General features: G+C 29.3%; 1 protein-coding gene across 1 annotated transcript in view; it reads left to right on the forward strand.

Annotated features, from left to right (window-relative positions):
• The first annotated feature begins 631 nt into the window (after positions 1-631).
• Dora (zinc finger SWIM domain-containing dorado) overlaps positions 632-18,406 on the forward strand; it is a 119,582-nt gene continuing 101,807 nt past the window's right edge. The window contains exon 1 of the mRNA XM_011501932.1: positions 632-1,130. The gene's annotated coding sequence lies outside the window, so the exon portion shown is untranslated. The remainder of the gene's footprint in view (positions 1,131-18,406) is intronic.

Raw genomic sequence — 18,406 nt, forward strand, 5'->3', positions numbered from 1 at the left:
CGTTTCGATTTCTTCATACAACTATTTTAAAAACGATGCATATTAATATTGAACTTTGTAAATGTCCTGTTTTATATTATTTATAATTCGATAAATTTTTTTTTCATCGCCACTTTAATAGTTCAGTTATTGGTTTGAATATATATATATATATATATTTTACAACACTACTTTTATACAACAACTATATTATCAAATCGTAAGAATATCTTATTAAAGTTTAATCACAAATTTGTGTAGGGATTCAGATGTAGTTTTTCTAAATGAAACAATATTTTAAATTATCGATTAAAAAGGGTATTTAAGCACATTTATAAAAGTATTAGACATCTAGAATTTCGTAAGATACATATTGATTAAAGGAACATGAGCCGGTTGGAGCGTAGCGCGCATATACGACTTGTTGCGAACAGCTGATAATACCTCGTCACAACTAATCTCACCATATTGACTCACTTTCTTCTTTCTTTGTCATGTTTCAGCAGACCCAGTCCAGTCCCGTGGCGATCGTCCACGTGCCCGGAACAGCTGATAGGCTGTCGCGGGCGTCGGGGGCCGGCGTCGAGCTCGCTGTCGACGTGGCGGGCCACCGGCGACTGTGGCTCCCCAGTATCATTGTTAAGATCAGAAGAGGAACGTAAGGCCCCTGGGCGGCTCGCTAGGGCCCCGGGTTGCGCGCACGACGCGCGACACGCGGCCAAAACTGGCGGGCAACCTGGCGCGGTCCCCCGTCGTGGTGGGCGGTGGTGGTGGAGGCGGTGGTAACGGAGCTGGCAACAATGCGGCTCCCGGCAACGGTACCGGCGGGGGTGCTGGTGGCGCCGGGACGGGTGGTGCGCCGGTTGCCGGTGGCGGGGGCGGTAGCGGTAACAATGGCTCAAGGTCCGGGGGTAGCAGGGCCCACGCGGCCGCTGCAGCTGCCGCGGCTCACACAGCCGCCGCCGATGGGAGCGCCGCCGCCCCCATACTTGATTGGGAGGAGAACGACAGGTTCTCCTTCGAGGACTCGGACAGGTTCGAGGAGGACTCGCTATGCAGCTGGAGCACCGAGCCCGAGTCCATATGCAATAACTGGCGGGGATGGAAGAGACCACTCACCGCATTTGGCGCATCCAAGAAGTTTGGAGAAGGTTAGTGCTGTTTTAGTTTATTATTATTATTATTGTAATTGTCATCGTTATCATCATGATCATCATGATGATGATCATCATCACCGTGATCATAATCTTATTTTGCTCACGAAAATGCAAATAAAGCAATAAAACAATGTTTCAATATTTAAATTATACATATTTTTTAATGTATTGTAAGGATACCTTAATGTTTTGACGATTAAACTTAAATCGATATTACATCATGAGAATTTTTTTAAATTTTAAAGGAGTGTGAGGAGTTTGAAGTTTATTTTTGGAGACTGTTGGAAATTTTTGTTGGAAGTTGTTGGCTTTACAAAGGATCTCTAGTAATGATGTTTTATACCAAGTATTTCTTGCAAAGCGTAAAGATTAGCAAATTTGATATTAAAATTGATTTTGTTTTAAAAAATATTTCCATTTGACAATAAATATTTATTTTATGAACATTGATATTTATTATATACTAATAGCATTTATTATGTACTAATATATTTCAGTACAAATAGTAGAGTATTGTTGGATCGTTGTACAAAGTAAAGAAAATGAATGGCACAGTTCATAAAAATCTCTATTGTAAATTTTTGTTTGAATCGTCATTTCATTGTGAGAAAATTTTAACTACATTCAATGTCATTACGATGTTTCTTATAATTAAATATGAAATGCGTGATTTATTGATAATGTACGTTTAAATATTAATATTAAAATACTAATCGTATGCATATCGAGGATTTTAATTATAAGCATAATTAATTAATTAGATTTGCGCACGCACGCATACACACGCGCGCACAAACATACTCGCGTTTAAATCATTTATGTTATATACATATAATTACAATGCTATATTCTAAATAAAACTCCAAGTGAAACTATAAAGTAGACAATAACGTGAAAGTTTAATACTGCAATTTCCTGACTCTGAATTTTAGTTAACTTTAAGAATTTAGTGCATGGACCATTGTGTGAGACAGTTGGTTTATAAAAACGTATTTCGTTTCAGTTAGAGTGCAAAGCTACAGTGAGTGAAAAATTTACACGAATGGAAGTGAAAATGTTAATATTAAAGCTATGCTGCACCGATCCTATTTTAAAAATTTGATTCTAATCTAAAGTATAATTTTGTTTTGAAATTACAAATTTGAAAAACTTTGATAAAAGTTTCGATACTTTTCTGTACATTCAATATAGAATTTAAGTAGAAGCAGTCATAGCAGAAGAACATTATTAAATTATTATTTTGTTAAAACTTACTATTTATGTAAATTCAAATTATGAGTAAGAATTAAAAAGTTTATCGTGGATGATATTTTGAGGACGCATTTTAAATTTTAACTGAAACTTCGGAGCCATTTTTTTTCTCTTAGTAGTATCTCGTATTTAGTGCACTTACAGGCGATCATACCCTGGCTTTTAAGCTTTATAGCTTTGACATAGTCGTTACATCGCCTCGAAATGTGCAAGTGTTATTTGATTTGAAAAATGAGATAAACAATATGTTATGAACATGAGTTTATAATATGTTATTATGATGATAGTTTACGCATGATCGTTTGGAGTAAAATTTCATTCATTGATTAAGAAGAATCGTTATTTTATCATCTTATGAAATACAAAACATTTCATTCGAGTTGTAAAAATGTATTTTTTATTAGAAATTTTACTTTGAAGGCAGAAAAGTTTTTTTTTTTTTTTTTTTTTTTTTTTTTTTTTTTTTTATAATAAACATTGGCCGACATTTCTCATTATTGTATCATTATTTAAATTATCTCGGTAAATAATTATAAATTTAGCGACATATAATTGAAGAAAATCTTTCTTAAACAACAATTTGTTTCAATAACTAATGGAAGCATAGAACAACTCGTCGCACTTGGGATTCGTACTTCCAGTTTCCGCAAATCGCATATTCTCGTTCTGGTTTATTTCAACATAGTTTTCGTCCGTGCAAAGGTTACGTTTCTATGTCGATTACAGTGATAAAGTTAGGTTTTAATTTAAAGTTCACGTCTGAGGCAAGAGCCACGATGCGACTAAATCAACGAGTAACTCAATATCCCGTTATAATATCGCAAACCATGAAAGGAAGGAGAACATCTTCTTCTCGACGTACTCTGTAAAGGGGACATAAAAGAAAGAAGATGAGCTGCGAGACAAAACAAGCATGAAAAGAAATATAAAGATGGCGAAACTGTACAAGTTTTTCAAGAAACTGGAGACAATCAAAAAGAAATTGAATGAGAGATAGCAAGTATAAAGAATAGTATAAATGCGAGCTGAAACTTATACGTCAGATGTTTGAAAGCAAATGGCGACATTTTATAAAGTATGAACTGCAGAAGAAAAAGCATTCCATAGTGTTGCGAAAAATCGAAATTCATTTTTTTTCTTTCTTATTTTTTATAAAGCCACTCAGTTAAATTTATATACTTCAATTATGTTATTTTTTTCTTCGCGCAAATCGTAATCAAGAATAACCGAATAAAATAATTTCGCACAATTATGAAATTATATAAAAAAAATTTTATCGAATAAAAAACAAGAATAAAGTTACATTTTGTTTGATTGAAAGAATTTATCTTCTTAACATTGTACAATTTCAGATCGATATGATAATAACGTAAATTGTACATTAATAATCGATAATTAACGTATCGTTGAATCGTGAACATTTTTTATTTTAAAAGGCAAGTAAGGTGAAAATCTTGGTCCCATTACAAACCTGTACGAAATGTATTTTGCAGTAAATAAGTAGAATATTTAGTATTTTAAGCTACAGACTCGTAAACCGGTGCCTGTAATATCGCGTACGTGTATTGTTCACGAGGAAAAGGAATAAGAGAACGAATAACTATTGCGTTGAAACAAAGGAAGGGTGTTGAAGGGGGCGATCTCTTTTGGGAATGAGTTGGGTATGAAGTTTTGTTTGGTGCGTGTGTGTGCGAGCGCGCGCGCGCGTGTGTGTGTGTGACGGGGGGACGGAGAGGGTGGAAGAGAGATGCTGCAATCGATACTTGAGAACCGTGTACTTTATAACTATGCTTTTGTGTGTGTGTGTGTGTGTGTGTGTGTGTGTGTGTGTGTGTGTGGATGCGTGCGTACGCTCGGGGTTCGATGTGCTAATGGCAGAACACCCTAAATAGGAATATGCAAATTCGACTTCATTAACATACACGACTTGACTTTTCCTTTTATTTATTTCGGTCTCGTACAGCGATGGGTCTCGATCTCACTCTTTTTTCTTTTTGGTTCTCGTGATGCAATGTTGTTGCGATTGAAAATTCTGTAGAATTTTCCTTCTAGAGGTCGATGCAAATTAAGGTTGAAAAGACGTTTAGTATTTAATTAGTTTATAATTAATCCAACAGGTTAGTTGCTTTGTCCAAGTGTATTTGACTATCGGGTTTGTAAGCCATCTTTTTGAATATAAAGACTACTACTTTTTTCAATATTAGTTGTTAATACGACTGACTAAATAATAAATAAATACACCAAAAGTAAATTATTATTACTATTGTATTACCGTATTTATTTAAAATTCGAGCGCGCACACTTTTGAAGACGAATATAATCGTGCTATGAAAGATGTTTATTGATATTTAAAAATAAATGTTAGATTGTTGAGTATAAAATCATCAAGTAAGGCAACCAGTAGAATGTTAAATACAGAAATAATAATCTTTATTATTTAAGATTCGTTTTGTATTTTAAAGTCACGAAATGAGACATTAGAGTTTTTTTCTTCTTTTGATCAACTAAGAATACAGTGTTACATGTCTTCAATGATTTCTTGATATAATTTTAAAGATTTATATCAATTTTTATTAATTTTGGTACTTCGCAGTTTTGTATTTATTCACAGATAACGAATTAAGAATTTATTCATTGGAAATATACGTATTATTAGTAGGAAAAAAAAAATTTTTTTTAATTATTAATTGTTTAGCTAAATCCATTATCGTAAGAAAAAATGAAAAGAAAGATGATCGAATATATGTAAATGTACGTAATGAAATAGTACTCACTATTATTGATTATTCTTATAATAGTAGTGAACTAAGTAAAAATTTGTCCCATATTGTTGTATATACGTACGATGCGTCGACCTTGTTTACTTGTATTTAACGATGTTTGACAGCTATTGGGATATAACTTACAATTCTCTTAATGTGATCTGATCGATGCATCTTGTGGATATTACATTTTTTATGAAGGACATTATAAAAAAAAATTCGATTTATTAATAAGCAATGTATGTATATATATATATATATGTGTGTGTGTGTGTGTGTGTGTGTGTGTGTGTGTGTGTGTGTGTGTATGTACATTGGGCTTGCGATATTTATATTATGACTTATTTGTTTTACTTACTTTAAAATTATAATTTATATTTAAATAATATTTTGAAATTCGTTGATTGGTCTCGTGATGTATTCATATTGAGTAAAGGGCGGGTAAATAATGAATAGAAAATGAGCGTAGTGAAGAGAGTCCTGAAACGATGATATTCATTTTCTTTCCTAACGTGTGTAATTTATTTTGCACGTTCCACCTTAACAGCGATTTTCTTTTCAGAGGATTAATATGTCCAACAACGATAAGAAAAAAGTAAAAGAAAAAATGGCGAAGAGGGATTTCAAAATGAAATTTCTCGGAACTGAGGTATAGGATTAATTAGTCACATTGCATCGAAGCGGAAAAAGTATTGATGAACTTGTCGGATATATGACTCATTTCGATTGTGAGAGCGTTTTTATGTGCATTTTAATAGCTCATACTTTTAAAAGATTACCATTCTTTTAACAGGAATTTTAGAAATCGAATATGAATTTATAGAAAGAAATCCATAATATAATTTATATTGATAAAAAAAGCCCTTGTATTCGTATACCAAAAAAAAAAAAAAAATTTAATAATTAAGTAACAAACAGCTTCGACGATAAATTATGAATTTTTATCAGCACATAGATTAACCAAGAATATTTACAAAAAAAAAAAATTCGTATAAAATGCAACGTTTATTCATTAAATCGCATCACATGCGGATAGAAATTCAACTGAAAAGTAACTGTCACCTGTAATATTATCGCCTGATCAAGGAAGGTGGAATGTTGTGGCAGTTGGTTATTTAACATATGTGCTTTTTATGTTCATGAAAAAGTGCTTATTTTTGAAAGATTCATAACTAAAATCATACTAAGTTTTAGTTTTTCTTTAATCATCAAACTTTTTAATAATAAAATTTCTGAAATATCGAATTTTAATAATGTTCTTTTTTATTAATAGCGTAAAAAGCTTTTGTGAAAATAATTTTATACAATTTTATCATAGTATTTTTATACTGCTTATATTTTTTTTTATATTTCTCACCATGATCTATCATGATCTTAGTAAATAATTTTTTATTCAATGATTTAAAGAAATAAAGCTAAAATGTTCGATCGATAGCCGAAAAATGTAAAATGTACGTATATATATGTAAAGAGCGTAGCGTAAAGATAAAAGAAGTTTTTTTTTTATACGTAAAGTAATATAACAAGATAATTAAGAAATCAGTTTCATTATTTCATCGATGCATTTCTTTATTCTTTTATAAGAGAAATTTTTAAACAACAGCATCTGTAAGCACAGATGCGCTAACAATAAGTTTTACAATAGGAATAAATAAGCGCAACGAATAAATAATTCACGATCACATGATTTATGAGTTTATTATTTATCAAATGTGGATGTCTATTATGAATCTGACGGTATATTCATATATAGCGGGGTACGCGAAATTAGAAGGCCCCCGTCCTGAGTGACAATGATTGATGCCATTGAACACTGTACGTGCAAAGTAGTCTTGGCTAATAAACTTGTTTTGTATTCTCGTCGCATAGAAGGTGAAGGGCTAATTAATTTATTAATTTTGAACCAAGTCTTTTATAGCTTTATTAATTAATAAAATCACTATTATTTTAGAAAGTTCATGTCGGTCATCAACTTGGTTGTCGTTCTCCAGCTCGGTATTACTTCTTAAAAATATAAGCAATTTCTTATATTTCCTTTTATGAAATGATTATAATGTGTCTGCATATTATTCGACCATAGACCGTAAATAATAAATTTAATTGAGTTTAAATAATTCCAAATCGATCATGTATCGTGTATTACTGAATTATTTTTACGAAAAATATAATGCCTAAAATAAAATAAACACGAGAAGAACAATTTTAGGAATTTTCAAAAATATGCATCTCAATAAAAGTACAAAGAGAACGAGCAATACATTTACTAGGATTTTATTTCAACATTCTTAAAATAAAAAGTATTTTCAATTTTTGGAAAAGCAATAACGCGAAGAAAACGTTAATTAATTAAAAGTAGAAGATTTTAAAAATATATTTACGGCTCTAAGATGGAATAAAAATATACTAATTATTAATAGGAGAGTTATGTTAGACGATTATATAGATTATATATTCACTTTACGAGCGAGCCACCAGAACTGCCAGAATTGATTGAAGTTCGCGAAGACAAGGTCATCGAGACCAAGTAAGGTATTTGCTAGTTGTTCAAGTATAAGTTACAATATTCCATTCTGAGAGTTGTCTGTTTGTCTTGGATTTTTGTAATGTACTAGGAAGATTTATATTTGATGTGTCATAAATTTGTCGTATATAGGTTACGCCATTGTGAACGATATCTGTTCACATAAATATAGTTATGATAAGCTTTATATATATGTGGTTAAAGAAGATGTCGAATGTACAATTAGATTTGAAGAATCATTCAGTTATATTTTTTTGATTTGTTGAATTTAAATTTTATGTTGAACATTTTAAATGTACGCAGTTTAGTAGATCAGTCCCAAACTATGAAACATTCTATCCAAATGGGTGATACCATACTCACCAATTCCGAAGTAATTGAGCTATATAAATTAAGTTGAAAATAAAGTACTATAATTCATGAATCTCACTTATTCAGCTTTCCAAAGTATTTATGCATTTAATGTAAAATCATAAATTATATTTAAGTTTAACATGTAGTTCTCTATAGATCGATATTCGTTAAACGATAATTGAAGTAAAATTGAAGGATAAAGGTATAAATTCATAAAATTAGAAATTGACTGAATTAAAATATATTAATTTCTTATGTTAAAAGTTTGAGTTTAATTAATAGGTTAAAGTTTAGAATTTTTAAATAGTTAATAAATGCATGATTTACTGTTTTTATATCTTTGCATATGTATTTATATATATAAATTTTATTTTAATTTTTGTATATACGAAACTTTTTAAAAGAATAACAAAAATGTCAGAAATAGATTTTATATTTGACGAGGAAAACAGGCGTAAGAAACAACTAAAAAATTTATCAGATTTTTCGAAATGCTTTTCCAGTTATCTGTCACATTTTGAAGATGGAAGTATGTTAATTATTTTTATTGTAGAGCATCACTTAATATATTAGCTTTATCGCGAAGGTTAACGGCAATATTTGTTTTAGTTAAACATCTAATATTTAAAAAAATCAACTTTTCATTAGTATTTTACAACCGTTAGTCCTAAGTGCTACTTTATCTTTATTCTTTTTTATGCTGTGCTAGTTTTCAAACATGACATGCGTGTATGCACTATGTATTTACAAACATACGTACAACTCGTGTAAGACTCATCTTGTCCCAAAAGACGAAGAGAGAGAAATTGAAAGAGAATATGACGTGGAGAGGGCAGAGGGGGAGGGGGGGCGAGAGACCTTGATAAGTCTGACCTCGACTTCTGTTAAATTGAGGACCTACAAAAAGCATTGGCCAGCCAAAATAAATTACATTTACTCTCATTGAAAACCATCTGAACTCAATATGCATATATCCGTGCACTCGGCAAAACATCGATTTGTTTCTTCGGATGGGTTGTTCAGCATCGAAGCAAAAGGGTGCGATTTCCTTTTCAATTGTGTGAAATCATGAACAATGAACCATTTATCTATTGCATTTAATCTTAAATTTTTTTTAAAATCAAATGTTCATTAATGAGAAGGGCGAGATTAGACTGGTATTGAATTGATATTGTTAAGTTATTGCCTAAAGTGGTTTATAAATTAAGCTTCATCCAGTCATTAAAGTGAAAGTTGTTAACGTATTTATTGGGATTAACGCGTTATTATTAACTGCTATTTATTACGCTTAAAAGATGATTAAATTAACTTCAAAATTGTATATTTTATAAGTTAAAATGTAATAAAATATAACTTGCGAATACTAAAAAAATATATATTTTTATTTTTAAGAAACTAAAACAAATTAATATAATAAAGTCAATGCATTTTTCGTACCGCCATTATATTTATCTTTTGGGTGTGATCGCGGAAAAAGAAAAGTCAAAATTAGAGTCCGAATGAGAGAAAGGGGGGAAGGAAAAAATGAAAGAAGGAGGTAAAGACTACGGTAAATAATACAAATTAGCTGTGATTTTTCTGTAGTTTGAGTGTTTTACAACGGTAGGATACACACGAAGACAAAACAATACTGCAACATTTTATATTGTTATTTAATTGTCAATAATTAATAGAAATGAAACATGTGTAAAATTACTTATGCTGCTTTCAATATTTTCCATAATTTAATATTGAATTTGAAATGCTGACGGCAGTAGAGGGAACAACATACTAGAACAACGAATTACAATTAAATATGTTATTTCATTTGTAATATTTAGTATAACCGTTTTTGACACAATGATCTGTGAAAAATAAGTACTCGAAGAATCTATAGGAACAGCGTCACAAATAATTTAAATTTAATATATAATCCCGCAGAATTTAATTTCGTAAGGTGAAAAATTTATAAGTTAAATATTAAATTATATTAAATATCAAGTATTTCAATGGCTGAATATTTTGTACGTATTTGTTCGGATCATCGCAACCATTTTGTAAAATAATATATTTTAAACATTCTGTTTGTGAAACTATAAAGAAAACTGTTAGCTATTATAAGTCAACAATTTTATTCTTATTTTTATAAAAATAAACAAATTTATTTAATAATTAATTTATTATCTTGAAATATATTTTTCTAAATTGATTTATAAATTGTTTTCATAAGTCTTCGTATCACTACCCCTATATTCTTTTACGTTTGTGCATGCGCCCGTGCGAATAATATTAGTTTTAACAAAATATGACAATAGTATGCATTATTGGTAATGTCAATACGTATTATACAAATGCATTAAGCATTCACGTGATAATATGAAAAAATATAATTTCATGCAAATATCAATGTTATACGTCGAAGAGCTCTCTCATTCTATCCGTACATAATTATTGAATGACTTTACAATTAGGGTGTAAAGAGCAATCTTTTATCGTTATCGAGTAGAATGTTTTATTGCCATTGTTTCTCACTGCCACCCCCCACCCCCCTATCCATCCCCCTCACCCTCCCCCCTCCCCTGCCATCGAAGCACAGTGAATCGCTCTTTGATAATTCACTAGAAATTATACTTCACTTTCCCATTTTTTCTAAAGTAGGACGTGCCATTGTATTATGCACAATGTGGATTATCAGATTTTTTTTTTTTGTAACACGAATCAATTAAAGAAGACTAACATTACTTTTCACGGGTTGTAAATCGATAGGCGAGTTTTTCTTATACTTCTCAATTTATTTCTATGAATTTGTTAAAAAGTAGCACCGTTAAATTTGAAAATACATTCAATTACACTTTTTTATTGAATTGCAATTTACATTGCTTGCAACCAATATGACATGACATGTTGCTGCAAAGCAATTATTGCCAAGAATCAAAGTAACGAGAATTAAACATTATGTGTAGTATTTATTTTTATAGTAATTCGTTTGATTATAAGAATTATCGAAAATAGGCTTCTGATATTTTCAATGTTATTATATTAATTACATATGTAAGATTTAATATTTAATTGCTTGATAATTATGCAGTTTGGATACAGTTTCAACAATTTACATGTGATTAGAAAAAGTAATATGTATTATTAATAGAACATTGTAGCCTTCAATGACGAAACATTTTGTTTTATTTTTGGTTTAAGAAAATAAACTGAAAAAAGGCGATACGTTATACATAAGAATAGGTAAGAATTATATGCAAGTACTGCTTTGTCAATGTACAAAATTATCTTATTGTTCACGTGGCTTCTGCTAGGGTGTGAATGTAATTACAACTATTATAGAATGAGTTTTTAAATCATTGTATGCATAAATTGAAATATGTATATACGTATTAGTGTAGTATATGGTGATGTGTCGTTAAAGTAATAAGTATAACCACTTAAGTTGAAATACTAGCTTTAATCGAAATGTGTTTACTAGAGTTTAAGATCTATTTCTATTGATACATAAATTATACCAATAATTATTTTATAATTCTTATTGTATACAAGATACAATACTTTATATAATAAGCGCATAAAATAATATTATAATTATAATACTGCTAAATTGTAGCTTTCTATATAATATAATTGCCTTGTTATAATTTAACAATGAATAATAGGGAATTCTTATTATGGGTGGCCAAGTTAGTGATTGTTATATTATTAATGAGGGCTTTTAAAAATTGTAGTGATAATATCGGCAGACGTTTACAGAATAATTAGTTTAAATATCCATTAAGCAACAATATACATGTTTTAAAATTGGCATTTATTTCAATGTGTAATATATTTGGAATTTAACTCGCATTTTAATGAGATGTTTTGTCATGCGAACGAGACCTGCTGATCTCAATATGATTTACAATATATGTAATATTAGTTATATGAACATCATATATATATAGTTTATTATATATACATTAATTAATAAATAAGCTATACTATTATGTAGTAGAATATTTTTAATATATAATATGAACAAATCTTAATGTTAGCTACACAATAAACATTTTTTCTGAAATTATTTATTTTACTTGAATTTGGAACAGCTTCAAAGAATGCTTTACAGAGACAAAGATTTTACATTTCCAACAATCTTATCTCACATTCTTCGCTGTGTATAATTGGAATAACGTGGAATTTGAAAAGGATTTTAAATGTCACAATATTTATGAGTGATATATATATATATATATATATATATATATATATTTAATACTTGAATAAATAAGTAAATTTAAATTGCTCTTTATAATATTATATTGCTAAATTTTAATATAAATGACTCTTGTAATGTATTTTAAAGAGAAAATTGATTAAGAATTTATAAAAATTTAATTAATTCAATTGATTAATTTTCTTACAAATTCTTATTGATTATAATTAAGTGATCACTCGGAAGAATTCGTGTAAATTCTTTCCACAAATTACTGTTACCTTCTATTATAGTTTATTTAAAAATTAATTTCTCTCTTTGTGCCAACTTTTAAAAACAGTTGTTCGTACTTTATTTATATATTTAATAAATCTTTTTGATTAAATTTTTAACCTTATAATTTGTTAAATATAATATATTAACACATATGTAGAAAGATAAGATACTAATGTAGCATGTAGCTGCCATTCAATATACAATAATTACGTAATAATAGTTATTCATTCATTTTAAGCGTATTACACACTGTAATAACAGTAGAACGAATTCATTGTTTACGTTATCGAGATTTGATAATGTATTGATTTTTTCATCAATTTATGGCAAGTTATCGATTAAATTGATAAATATGATGCCAATAAAAAGTTATGAAAGTTATGTATTAATCAAAACAAATTATAATTAAAAAAAAATATATATGTATATATTATTATACTATATAATATATAGCTACATTGTTAGTTAATATAATATAATATAGGCTAAAACGCGAGAAGCTAATATCCATTTTATAGACAATTTGGAGCATTAATCAGAGATTGTTGGTAATAAATTTCCAAGTATTATAATTCAAAGGCACCAGATACGTACTTAATGATTATATTCTTGGATGTACTTTCCTCGGGGCAACCATTATTTTAATTTGGTTTACTCGATGCAGCGTTCGAAAATCGAAAATCGAAAATACAGGCTCTTTGTATTCAAGGTCTGTGTATGTTCAAAGGATAAAAGTATTTGTGGGATCGCTTCAGATTGTTATCCAAGACGTAATCGAATTCCTCTCTTGCTATTGCTATGCTCGATTGCTATGCTCGAAAGACCCAATGAGCAAAGAAAAGAATTGAAAGGAGATGAAGTCGAAATAACGTTCTGGGAAACTTCTGGATATGTAAAAATCACTCATTTCGTTCGTGTCGTGAACTTCATTCGATATATGATATAAATCTCGAAGCTTCTGTATCAATTTTATTATTGTCTTGAACATATTTAAATTGTGTATTGTTAGTTATTAACGAATAGTCTAATGCATTTTTAGTTCGTTTTTTCCATTGCATCCGTTTACTTAATACAATAAAACTTTTTAAAATAATTTATCAGAAAATATAAACAAGTATATATATATATATATATATATATATATATATATATAAATGAAAAAATTCTATATAAAAATTTAATATCAAAATAAGTCCCTTTCAATTTTAGCTTTTTCTGTAGTCGATACGATAAATTGCGTGGTTGAGGTTAATATTGTAGATTTGCTTGAGGCGCTTCGTAGGGGTTTTGAAACAATAACAAATACTTTCTTTTCTCTTCTGTTTCAGTTCATATATTTCAGTTAAATACAATCGTCTTTTCAATAAATCTGTAAATATATCATAAGAGAATATTTATATCTTAGCTCATCAAACTTTTGATGATATACAGTTATATTATGATGAATAATCTCAAGACTTTAATTTATCTTCCTTCATTCATAATTACTGAAAACCATGACCCTATTTATATGCTAATATTTATAGATATAATTTTAAAATAAAAGCGTTTTTAATTTCGAAGTTGTTTTTAAAAACAATATTTTACGTGGTTGATGTACCAACAAAAATGATTTTTTAATGCTTTTTTTTATCAAATTGTATACACTCGATATATATTACTAATACAAATAATAGCGACATAATATCGATTAGTATTGAAAAAAGATTTTCTTTATCTACGCTTACAATCTACAATATTTAATTAATAAAGCTACAATGGACAATTTTAACAAATAGTAATTAGAAGTAAAGTTTTTACTTATGAGTTGAATATTAAGTAAAATCATAAAAATAAATGAATGTCTACATTTATCTGATAAAAGATTAAAATATAACACTCGAGAATTTACGGGATTTTAGGTATGTCTTAAAGTAGATTTAAAGTAGATTTCGTTTTATTTTTAGCCACACAATTGCTCCGAGCAATCAGATTTTCTATCGCAAAACAACTTAATATATAATGCTCATCTTTATACTATTAGTCAATCTACCTTTTTTTATTCGAATATCGCGTGGCACCTATGACGACGACGACGACGATGACGACGACGACGACGATGACGACGACGACGACGACGACGACGACGACGACGACGACGACGACGACGACGACGACGACGACGACGACGACGACGACGACGACGACGACGACGACGACGACGACGACGACGACGACGACGACGACGACGACGACGACGACGACGACGACGACGACGACGACGACGACGACGACGACGACGACGACGACGACGACGACGACGACGACGACGACGACGACGACGACGACGACGACGACGACGACGACGACGACGACGACGACGACGACGACGACGACGACGACGACGACGACGACGACGACGACGACGACGACGACGACGACGACGACGACGACGACGACGACGACGACGACGACGACGACGACGACGACGACGACGACGACGACGACGACGACGACGACGACGACGACGACGACGACGACGACGACGACGACGACGACGACGACGACGACGACGACGACGACGACGACGACGACGACGACGACGACGACGACGACGACGACGACGACGACGACGACGACGACGACGACGACGACGACGACGACGACGACGACGACGACGACGACGACGACATAAGTCGTAATTTAATTTGGCCAAAGGGAGAGGATATCTTGTTTCTACGTTGCAATTATTTGCTAATAATCTTTATAAGTTCGGACTGGAGAAAATTCTTTGAACTGTCGGGCAGATCGATGTTCGCGATTATATGTACGTCCAAAATAATCGAATGCAATTACGCGCGAAATATAAATTGTTGAGAAAATTATTGTTTTATCGAAGGCTGGATATCAAGGCATCACCGAGTCTAATGAACATTCGAGAAATCCTCAATCTTTGGTGAATGCTGGGCTGAAGGGAGTATTTTAATGTCGGAAAGTAATTATAAGCGGCTGTATGAAACTGTCGTAATTATATCTAATTGATTTAATTATACTATACTTATACATAGTTTGGGTATTAACATATTAATTTATGATTTCAAATTAAAAAAACTCAATAGAGGTAATTAAAGCCATGATATTGATATGTTTTAGAATTTATATATTAGCGAATAAATTAAATTAAAAATCTTTTATATATATACAATTTACAATTGAAATTTTTTATTTTTGTAACTTTCTATATGTCAATTGGCAGTTAGTTAATAATAAATAATTTATCTTTACTAAATAAATAGGAAAAGGATAAATTCACAGGATATAAATACTGACAACATATACTATCTAAAATGAAGAAGTAGAACAAAATTTATTTTTATTTTATATAGTTTTCATAAATAAATCATTCATGAATAATTTATATGCCGAAGTACATAATTGTTTATATTATAAGTCTTTTTTATGCATTACTAAAAATTCTACTCATTTGTTTTTTATTATATATGCATTTTACGTTATGATACCTTTAACGCTCAATAGCCATAAGAATTTCTAAAAAATGTCCTTATTTGCAAGTCTATTATCATTCGGTCCTTATTTCTCTTTCTCTCGCACATACTCTCTTTTCCTCATTTTGCCCTCGCTCTCCTACTTGTACTCACTTATGCTATTACGTCTACAACTTTCTTCATCTTGGCTGTACTTAATCACTTGTCCTTATTATTACTATTATATGTTGAAACAAATTAAGCTTTATAACATTATTTGAAAAATATATTATATATGAAATAGATATGGGTTTTTATGTTTTTACTTATATTAATTATTAATTAATTTTAATTATATTAGTTTTTTCTCTTCTTTTTATTGTCGAATCTATTTATGCGATAATAAAGATACGAAGATAAGAAAAAACTGAATAGTTAAGACAATATGTTTTTTTGATAGCATATGAGTATTTAACTTATTACAGCATTTTCATTTTTATAGAAATTGGAGTAATTTTTTAACAAATTTCATGACAAACGAGAATATTACTTTATAGATTTATAATTAGAAATTTTAAGCGTGCATAAAAAGTTAAATTTAAATAATAAATTTAATTAATTTAATTAATTATTTAATAAATTAAATAATAAATAAAATAAGAACTTTACGAAGTGTTCTTTTATAAATTATTTCCGTTGCTATGTAAACCTTACATCTCACATACTACCTACTTACTTTAATATGTCATTTAAAAATAAAAATTAACTACAATTGAGAAATTATTTTAATTGTGTTGGTAAATAGTACATTAATGTTATAGGAGATATTAAAAAGATCGTATACTTTATTTTAATTGAATTTGTCAATTGAATTTTTAAATACTGCAAAATGTTATCAAACTTTAATTGCATAAAAAAATAAGTTTAAAAAAACATCAATATAGTGTTATTCCGTCGTTTTACAGTAATAATAACTGTATGCCAAGTATTAATTTCCAAACGTTGGCAATAAATTATTTTCGCTTATTCAAATGACATGTGTGTAGTAGTAATCGTGCTAGTCGTATGCTAAATACGTATTCACCAATCTTACAGAGATCCGCGAAAAGCGTCTCTTTTTATTAAGTCTGTTTACATTTGAATTCTAATATGCTAAGTCGATTCGATGCATTTGAATATGAAAAGAAGAAATAACTGAAAAATCGTGTATATAGAAAAAAAAAATGGAGCAAAACAAAACAAACGAGAGCAATTGAAAATTGAACAAGAGAAAGTATAAATATATAACGATCCACGATAAATTTCTACAGCTACAATATGTTTGTTCAATAACTACAGTCACCTTTACATATCCTTAAAATATCAATGAAAAAATAAATTGAAAAATATATTAGTTTTTCGTATATACAATAAAGAATAAATGTAAATTTTATATATTATTTAATTTTCATTTCATTCAATGTTCTAACAAATAGTAACTAATCTTTTCATATTGAGGAAGTAACATAATTTATATGTAAATTTCATTTTAATTCTTGGTAGCAATTTGATGCGCATTTTTTTTTTGTAAGTGGATACTTTAATAATGAGTATTCGATTAATAGTCTCGTAAAGTTCAGAACAATAAGAAAATATTGTATATAAAATAATAACTAATTTTTTGAAAAATAAGTAGCAGGCATGTAAAAATTCTTTGAGTAAACGAGTTGACCAGGCATTTGAGATTCATTAAAAATAATTCATTAAAAATTCATATATATATATATATATATATATATATATATATTTGGTGTTGGTAATGATATGATTTATTGTTTATTTATTTAAAAGTTTAGATATAATTAACATTTTTCTATATTTTTTTTTTTTCAATATTTTCGTACAATTATCGACAATTTATTTTACATACACAAGGTTATAGTGAACATTTATCTAGATAAGTCTAAATAAAAAATAATAAAATCAAGTAAGAAAATTATTGCAACTGTGACGTTTTTAGTGGCATGTTTTGCACAAAAAATAAACCATTACTATATTATTACCTCTATTATTTTATTTATAGTACTTCGTTATATATTTTTATAAATGTTCTATGAACTGTATATAAAATATATAAATGTTCCAATATTAACATTTATTTATTATAATTGTAAATAGATATTGATTTAAATTTTGTTACATATTTTAACAAAATTTGTTTGTCCTCTAATTAAACTGATTTGAAATTTATGCAAATATATGGGATAATATTTTATGGCAGATATTTCAGTTTAAGAGAAAATACCGTTACTTCCTTCACATAACGATTAGTGTCTTCAATTATATAATGGTTGAAATTGACAAATAACATTAATTAAATTCATTTAGGACCCATTTACATAATAATATGAAAGTCTATTGTTAAGAGATACCTACAAATATAGAATATGTTAAATAAATATCTTAAATATTTATTGCACTTAAGT

The sequence above is a fragment of the Ceratosolen solmsi genome, unplaced genomic scaffold (assembly GCF_000503995.2).
Source record: "Ceratosolen solmsi marchali unplaced genomic scaffold, CerSol_1.0 scaffold23, whole genome shotgun sequence".
NCBI classification, from domain to species: Eukaryota; Metazoa; Arthropoda; class Insecta; order Hymenoptera; family Agaonidae; genus Ceratosolen; species Ceratosolen solmsi.